Below are 6,813 nucleotides of genomic sequence, written 5' to 3'. Positions count from 1 at the left end.
TCAGAAGTGGGCGTGGTAGACAGGCCACACAGGGTGCTGATCCGGAGGCGAAGAGTTCTGCCAGTGCCACCAGCTGCACCAATAAACCCCCCCCCCCCCAACCACCACAGGGAGACCAGCGGGAGCAGCACCTTCCAGCCGAAGGGGCCAGTTCACCTCCCCAATTTGGAATTTCTTCACCCTGCCATATGTGGAGTGCAAGTATGCCACCTGCAACCAGTGCCGCCAGAAGCTCAGCAGAGGAAAGGAGCCCTCTGCGTTTGGCACCACTTATCTGGTGAACCATCTTGCAGGGAAACACTGTCATGAGCATGAGGAGTTCATGAAGTTGAAGGAAGCTGGCAGTGGCAGTGGCAGACCCGCCACCACTGCGAAGCCGTCGGCAGCAGCCACCCGCCCTCCTCCACCTCCTCCAGCAGCACCAGCAGGAGTGCGTCAGCAACGCACTGCTCCTCCTCCCTCTGCAACTCCTGCCACTGACACTGAGGCCTGTTCTGGCAGCCAGTCCTCAGTGGCCTCCTCTGCTCCCTCCACTGATTCCCATGCCAGCAAAAAGCGTCGCCAGACCCTGCTCAGCGACACCTTCCAGGGGGTGGTCAGGGTTCTGCCTCCCAGCAGCCGTCGCGTGCGGCAGCTGAACGGCTTGCTGGCACGGGCCATGTGCTCCCAACTCCTGCCTTATTCCCTTGTGCAGGAGGGGAGCGACATGCATGCGCTCCTGATGTGTGCAGCCCCCGATTGGCCAATCCCCAGCCAACATTATTTTGCACCTGCACTTCACCGCTCTGTGATGGCCAATGTCGGGAGAGGGCTGGATCACGCGGTGGGTCAATGGGTCCACGTCACCATGGACTCGTGGAGCAGCCGGTTTGGGACAGGCCGCTGTCTGTCCTTCACCGCGCATTGGGTCAGCTTGGTGGAAGGGGGTGAGGAGGGGGGAGCAGCATCGGGAACTGTCAGAGCAGCAGCAGCAGCAACAACGCAGTGGGTGGTGCCACCCCGCAGGGTCAGCGGAATTTCAGCAGGTTCCTCTGATCCGCTTCCATCCTCCGGCACACCAGCCCAACCCCCCCGCCTCAGCAGCAGCGTGAAGCCCCGCCACTGCCAAGCGCTGCTGGAATTAGTCAGCCTTGGGAAGACCAAACTGACGGCGAACCACGTCCTGGCCAAACTCTGAGAGCAAGAGAGGAATTGGCTGACCCCCAGAGGCCTCAGAGTCGGAGAGGTGGTGTCCGACAATGGGGCAAACCTGGTTGCTGCCATCAACAAGGGAGACCTGACCCACATCCCCTGCCTGACGCACGTCCTAAACCTGGTAGTCCAAAAGTTCCTGTGGACCTACCAGGGGATGGACCGACTCCTTGAGGTGGCAAGGAAGGTTGTGCGTCATTTCCGGCACTCGCCTGCAGCCGTAGCGAGCCTGGAAGAGGTGCAGAAGGAGCTGCACCTGCCACAGCACCGGTTCATGATCGATGTTGCAACTCGCTGGAACTCCACCCTGGCGATGTTGGAGCGTCTGGTTGAACAGAGGCAGGCTGTCAGCCAGTACGTTGCACGAGCAACAGTTGCCTCCCTCACTGCAACTGGGCGTGCCGCCACCAACCTCCCGTCCATCATCTCCACGGAGGACTGGGCCACATGCAGCAGGTGTGCTCAGTCCTGGCACCCTTCCTGCAGGCCACCAACATGGTGAGCAGGGACCATGCAATGGTGTGCGAGTGGGTCCCCTTGGTGTGTGTGCTGGACAGGGCCCTGTATGCACTGCTGGAAGAGGGAGCGGCAGCCTTGGACCAGCAGGAGCTGCAGGCAGCTTCACAGGCCACCTCTGAGGAGGAGGGCTTGGAGTCGGTGGAGGTCCCTGACCTTGCTGCTGATGAGGGGGAGTGTGACGCCAGGCGACGCCCAGTCGGCCAAAATGCGATTGCGGTCGGTTAGCGACACAAATCGTTAAACCAAGATTTGATGTGTAGTATCCCTCTGCCTAGGAACAGCTGGGGGATCTGTCTTAGCTGAGTAAAAGCCTGGGGGGAGGTGTTAATTAGCTTGGACATATTCCCTGTGGAAGGCACAATTCCCCTTTCTGTTCTGGGAACCAGGTGACACCTAGATGTTAATTAGCCAGCAGAGAACTCACTCTGCCCTTTTGGGAAAGACAGGATGAGCTCCCAGCAGGGGGCTATTAAAAAATCTGCTCTGCTCAGACCGGCCGGAGCCATGTAAGAAAGCATGGAGTTTAGGATTTTGAGCATGTTTAAGCAATACCGTTCAGGTGAGAAATGTGGAAGTTATATCATTCTGCTGGTCCAGATCTTGTGAGTGTTTTGATATTAAATTTGGGCCACTGGCATAACCAGAACTCTGGGAATTCCACCGTTTTTTAACCGGGCATGCAAACATGCCCAAGTTTGATATCATATTAATCGGTAGGTTCTGGGGATTGAGAATATGTAATTATTATTTGTGTGCCGGCCGCGCAGGTCTGCCTAGGGAACATGTCAGGATTATGAGGTTGCTAAAGCCCCTGCCCAGATGTGATTACCATAGTCCGGCCTGGGGGCCTGGGGGCCGACTCTGAACGCAGCTCCATTAAAAGTGAATGAGCTGCCTGGGAAAGAGAGTCCTCCCATTCCATCCATATGAGAACATTCTGCTGCCAGCCAGAGGACACATGGCTGGTGGCCATTTTGCTGGACTTTGAATCAAGCTCTGAAACAAAGGACACATGGGCTAGTGGCCATCTTGATTGGCCATCTTCTGTAACCTGGAACAAAGAATTCTGCTGAACTTTGATTGAAACCAAGAACTTTAAGAACTTGAAACCGTTTTGCTTGGACTTGATGATTTTCCCACAAAAGGACATATTTCCACAAACCATAAGTATTTTCTCCCTTTTTATTTCATACTGGCTATTACTGTATTAATAATTAGAGTTGGGCCGAACCTCCGATTTTAGGTTCGCGAACCTCAGTTCGCGAACTTTCGCGGAACGTTCGGTTCGCGTTAAAGTTCGCGAACCGCAATAGACTTCAATGGGGATGCGAACTTTGAAAAAAAAAAATAATTATGCTGGCCACAAAAGTGATGGAAAAGATGTTTCAAGGGGTCTAACACCTGGAGGGGGGCATGGCGGAGTGGGATAGATGCCAAAAGTCAGCGGGAAAAATCTGGATTTGACGCAAAGCAGCGTTTTAAGGGCAGAAATCACATTGAATGCTAAATGACAGGCCTAAAGTGCTTTAAAACATCTTGCATGTGTATACATCAATCAGGTAGTGTAATTAAGGTACTGCTTCACACTGACACACCAAAATCACCATGTAACGCACCGCAAACAGCTGTTTGTGTAGTGACGGCCGTGCTGGACTGGTGCGCACCATGGCGAGAGTGCAGGTTTTGGTGGCTTTACAGCCCATATGGTCGGCCTGGCTGATGTAGCTGAATGACAGAACAGTGACTGTCCAGCTGATCAAATTTGGTCTGACCACAATGAAGCAACGACCTTATTATCTTTTGTGTGCCCCCCGAGACACTCATCTAGGCGCCGGTCATTGCTTCATTGTGATACGCAAGCCCCTTCACCACGGCAAGGTAATGATCACGAAGGGGAATGGGCGCATGTACATGCCTTTTCTTTTGTTGTTGCAGCTGCCCGCAGTGCAGCCAGAAAAATTAGGCAGTCATGTACACGCACCCGAAAAATTATTACAGCGGCCGCTGCTAGCAGCGGCCTAAAAAATTCAGCAATCCGCCTGGAGTCCCGGACCCTGTTGGTGGTGGCGGAGAAGGTAGTCAAGCGGCCTGCAGGCAGACATGCTGTGTGGAGGGACTGGGAGCGACTTAGTCTTCTTGGGGCAGGCCAGGCAGCCAGTCACACGGCGTGCAGGCAGAGATGCTGTGTGTGCGGGGACTGACTTAGTCTTGGGGCGGGCAGCAGCCCTCCGGGATCCATGCCTCATTCATTTTGATAAAGGTGAGGTACTTAACACTTTTGTGACTTAGGCGACTTCTCTTCTCTGTGACAATGCCTCCAGCTGCGCTGAAGGTCCTTTCTGAGAGGACGCTTGCGGCAGGGCAGGAGAGAAGTTGGATGGCAAATTGGGACAGCTCTGGCCACAGGTCAAGCCTGCGCACCCAGTAGTTCAAGGGTTCCTCATCGCTGTTCACAGCAGTGTCTACATCCACACTTAAGGCCAGGTAGTCGGCTACCTGCCGGTCGAGGCGTTGGTGGAGGGTGGATCCGGAAGGGCTACGGCGAGGCGTTGGACTAAAGAACGTCCGCATGTCCGACATCACCATGAGATCGCTGGAGCGTCCTGTCTTTGACTGCGTGGACACGGGAGGAGGATTAGTGGCAGTGGTACCTTGCTGGCGTTGTGCTGTCACATCACCCTTAAAGGCATTGTAAAGCATAGTTGACAGCTGGTTCTGCATGTGCTGCATCCTTTCCATCTTCAGGTGAGTTGGTAACAGGTCCGCCACTTTGTGCCTGTACCGAGGGTCTAGTAGTGTGGCCACCCAGTACAGCTCATTCCCCTTGAGGTTTTTTATACGGGGGTCCCTCAACAGGCAGGACAGCATAAAAGACGACATCTGCACAAAGTCGGATCCAGTACCCTCCATCTCCTCTTGCTCTTCCTCAGTGACGTCACGTAAGTCAACCTCCTCCCCCCAGCCGCGAACAATACCACGGGAAGGTTGTGCAGCACATGCCCCCTGCGACGCCTGCTGCGGTTGTTCTCCTGCCGCTGTCCCCTCCTCCTCCTCCTCCCCCAAAGAAACACCTTGCTCATCATCCTCTGAGTCTGACTCGTCTTCTGCACATGACCTCTCTTCTTCCTCCTCCTCCCCCCTCTGTGCTGCCGCAGGTGTTGAGGAAACAGCTGGGTCTGATGAAAATTGGTCCCATGCCTGTTCCTGCCGTAACGGTTCCTGGTCACGCTCATTCACAGCTTCATCCGCCACTCTATGCACAGCACGCTCCAAGAAGTAAGCGTAGGGAATTAAGTCGCTGATGGTGCCCTCACTGCGGCTCACCAGGTTGGTCACCTCCTCAAACGGCCGCATGAGCCTGCATGCATTTTTCATCAGTGTCCAGTTGTCGGGCCAGAACATCCCCATCTTCCCAGACTGTTTCGTTCTACTCCAGTTGTAGAGGTACTGGGTGACGGCTTTCTTCTGTTCTAGCAGGCGGGAGAACATAAGCAGGGTCGAATTCCAGCGAGTGGGGCTATCGCAAATGAGGCGTCTCACCGGCATGTTGTTTTTCCGCTGAATTTCTGCAAATCGTGCCATGGCTGTGTAAGACCGCCTCAAATGCCCACAGAACTTCCTGGCCTGCTTCAGGACATCCGCTAAGCCAGGGTACTTTGCCACAAATCTTTGAACAACTAGATTCATGACATGTGCCATGCAGGGTATGTGTGTCAGTTTCCCCATATGCAAAGCGGCAAGCAGATTGCTGCCGTTGTCGCACACCACGTTGCCTATCTCCAGGTGGTGCGGGGTCAGCCACTCATCCACCTGTTTCTTAAGAGCAGCCAGGAGAGCTACTCCAGTGTGACTCTACGCTTTGAGACAAGCCATGTCTAAGATGGCGTGACACCGTCGTACCTGGCATGCAGCATAGGCCCTGCGGAGCTGGGGCTGTGTAGCTGGAGAGGAGAACTGCCACTCAGCCAAGGAGGAGGAGGAGGACAGCGAAGAGCATGTAGAAGGAGGAGAGGAGGTGGCAGGAGGCCTGCCTGCAAGCCGTGGAGGTGTCACAATTTGGTCCGCTGCGCCCTGCTTGCCATCGTTCACCACCAGGTTCACCCAATGGGCTGTGTAGGTAATATAGCGGCCCTGCCCGTGCTTGGCAGACCAGGCATCCGTGGTCAGGTGTACCCTTGACCCAACGCTCTTCGCAAGAGATGACACCACTTGCCTCTCAACTTCACGGTGCAGTTGGGGTATGGCCTTTCTCGAAAAATAAGTGCGGCCTGGCATCTTCCACTGCGGTGTTCCGATGGCCACAAATTTACGGAAGGCCTCAGAGTCCACCAGCCGGTATGGTAACAGCTGGCGAGCTAACAGTTCCGCCACGCCAGCTGTCAGACGCCGGGCAAGGGGGTGACTGGCCAAAAGTGGCTTCTTCCGCTCAAACATTTCCTTCACGGACACCTGACTGCTGCTGTGGGCAGAGGAGCAGGAACCGCTCAAGGGCAGAGGCGGAGTGGAGGAGGGTGCCTGTGAAGGTGCAAGGGAGAAAGCGGCAGAAGCAGATGATGCACCTGAAGGAGGAAGAGGAGAAGGAGGGTGACTTTTCTTTTGTGTGCTGCTGCTGCTTTTGCTCAGGTGGCCATCCCATTGCTGTTTGTGCCTTTTCTGCAGGTGCCTTCGTAAGGCACTTGTCCCTACGTGAGTGTTGGCCTTTCCACGGCTCAATTTTTGTTGGCAGAGCGAACAGATGGCTTTGGTCCGATCTGAGGCACACACATAAAAAAATTTCCACACCGCTGAGCCACCCTGGGATGTGGGCACTATGGGGACCTCAGCAGCTGATGCTGAAGGGCAAGTTGGCTGGCTGTACATAGGTGGCGATACATGGTGCCGGACACTGCCACTAGCTGTTTCTGATGAAGAGCTGCCCCAGCTTCTTTCAGCAACTTCTCTCCTCCTACTACTCTCTGACTCCCCCTCTGAACTGTCCCCCTCTTCATCTCCTCTATTGGGAACATACAGAGGATCCCTATCATCGTCATCATCGTAATCATCCTGCCCAGCTTCGCTTGCCTCAGAAAAATCCAAACGTGTAGGTCCTTCATCCTCCTTACA

This window comes from Hyperolius riggenbachi, chromosome 8, assembly GCF_040937935.1.
Source record: "Hyperolius riggenbachi isolate aHypRig1 chromosome 8, aHypRig1.pri, whole genome shotgun sequence".
Lineage (NCBI taxonomy): Eukaryota > Metazoa > Chordata > Amphibia > Anura > Hyperoliidae > Hyperolius > Hyperolius riggenbachi.
The sequence above is the reverse complement of the archived record's forward strand: the minus strand, read 5'-3'. Positions refer to the sequence as shown.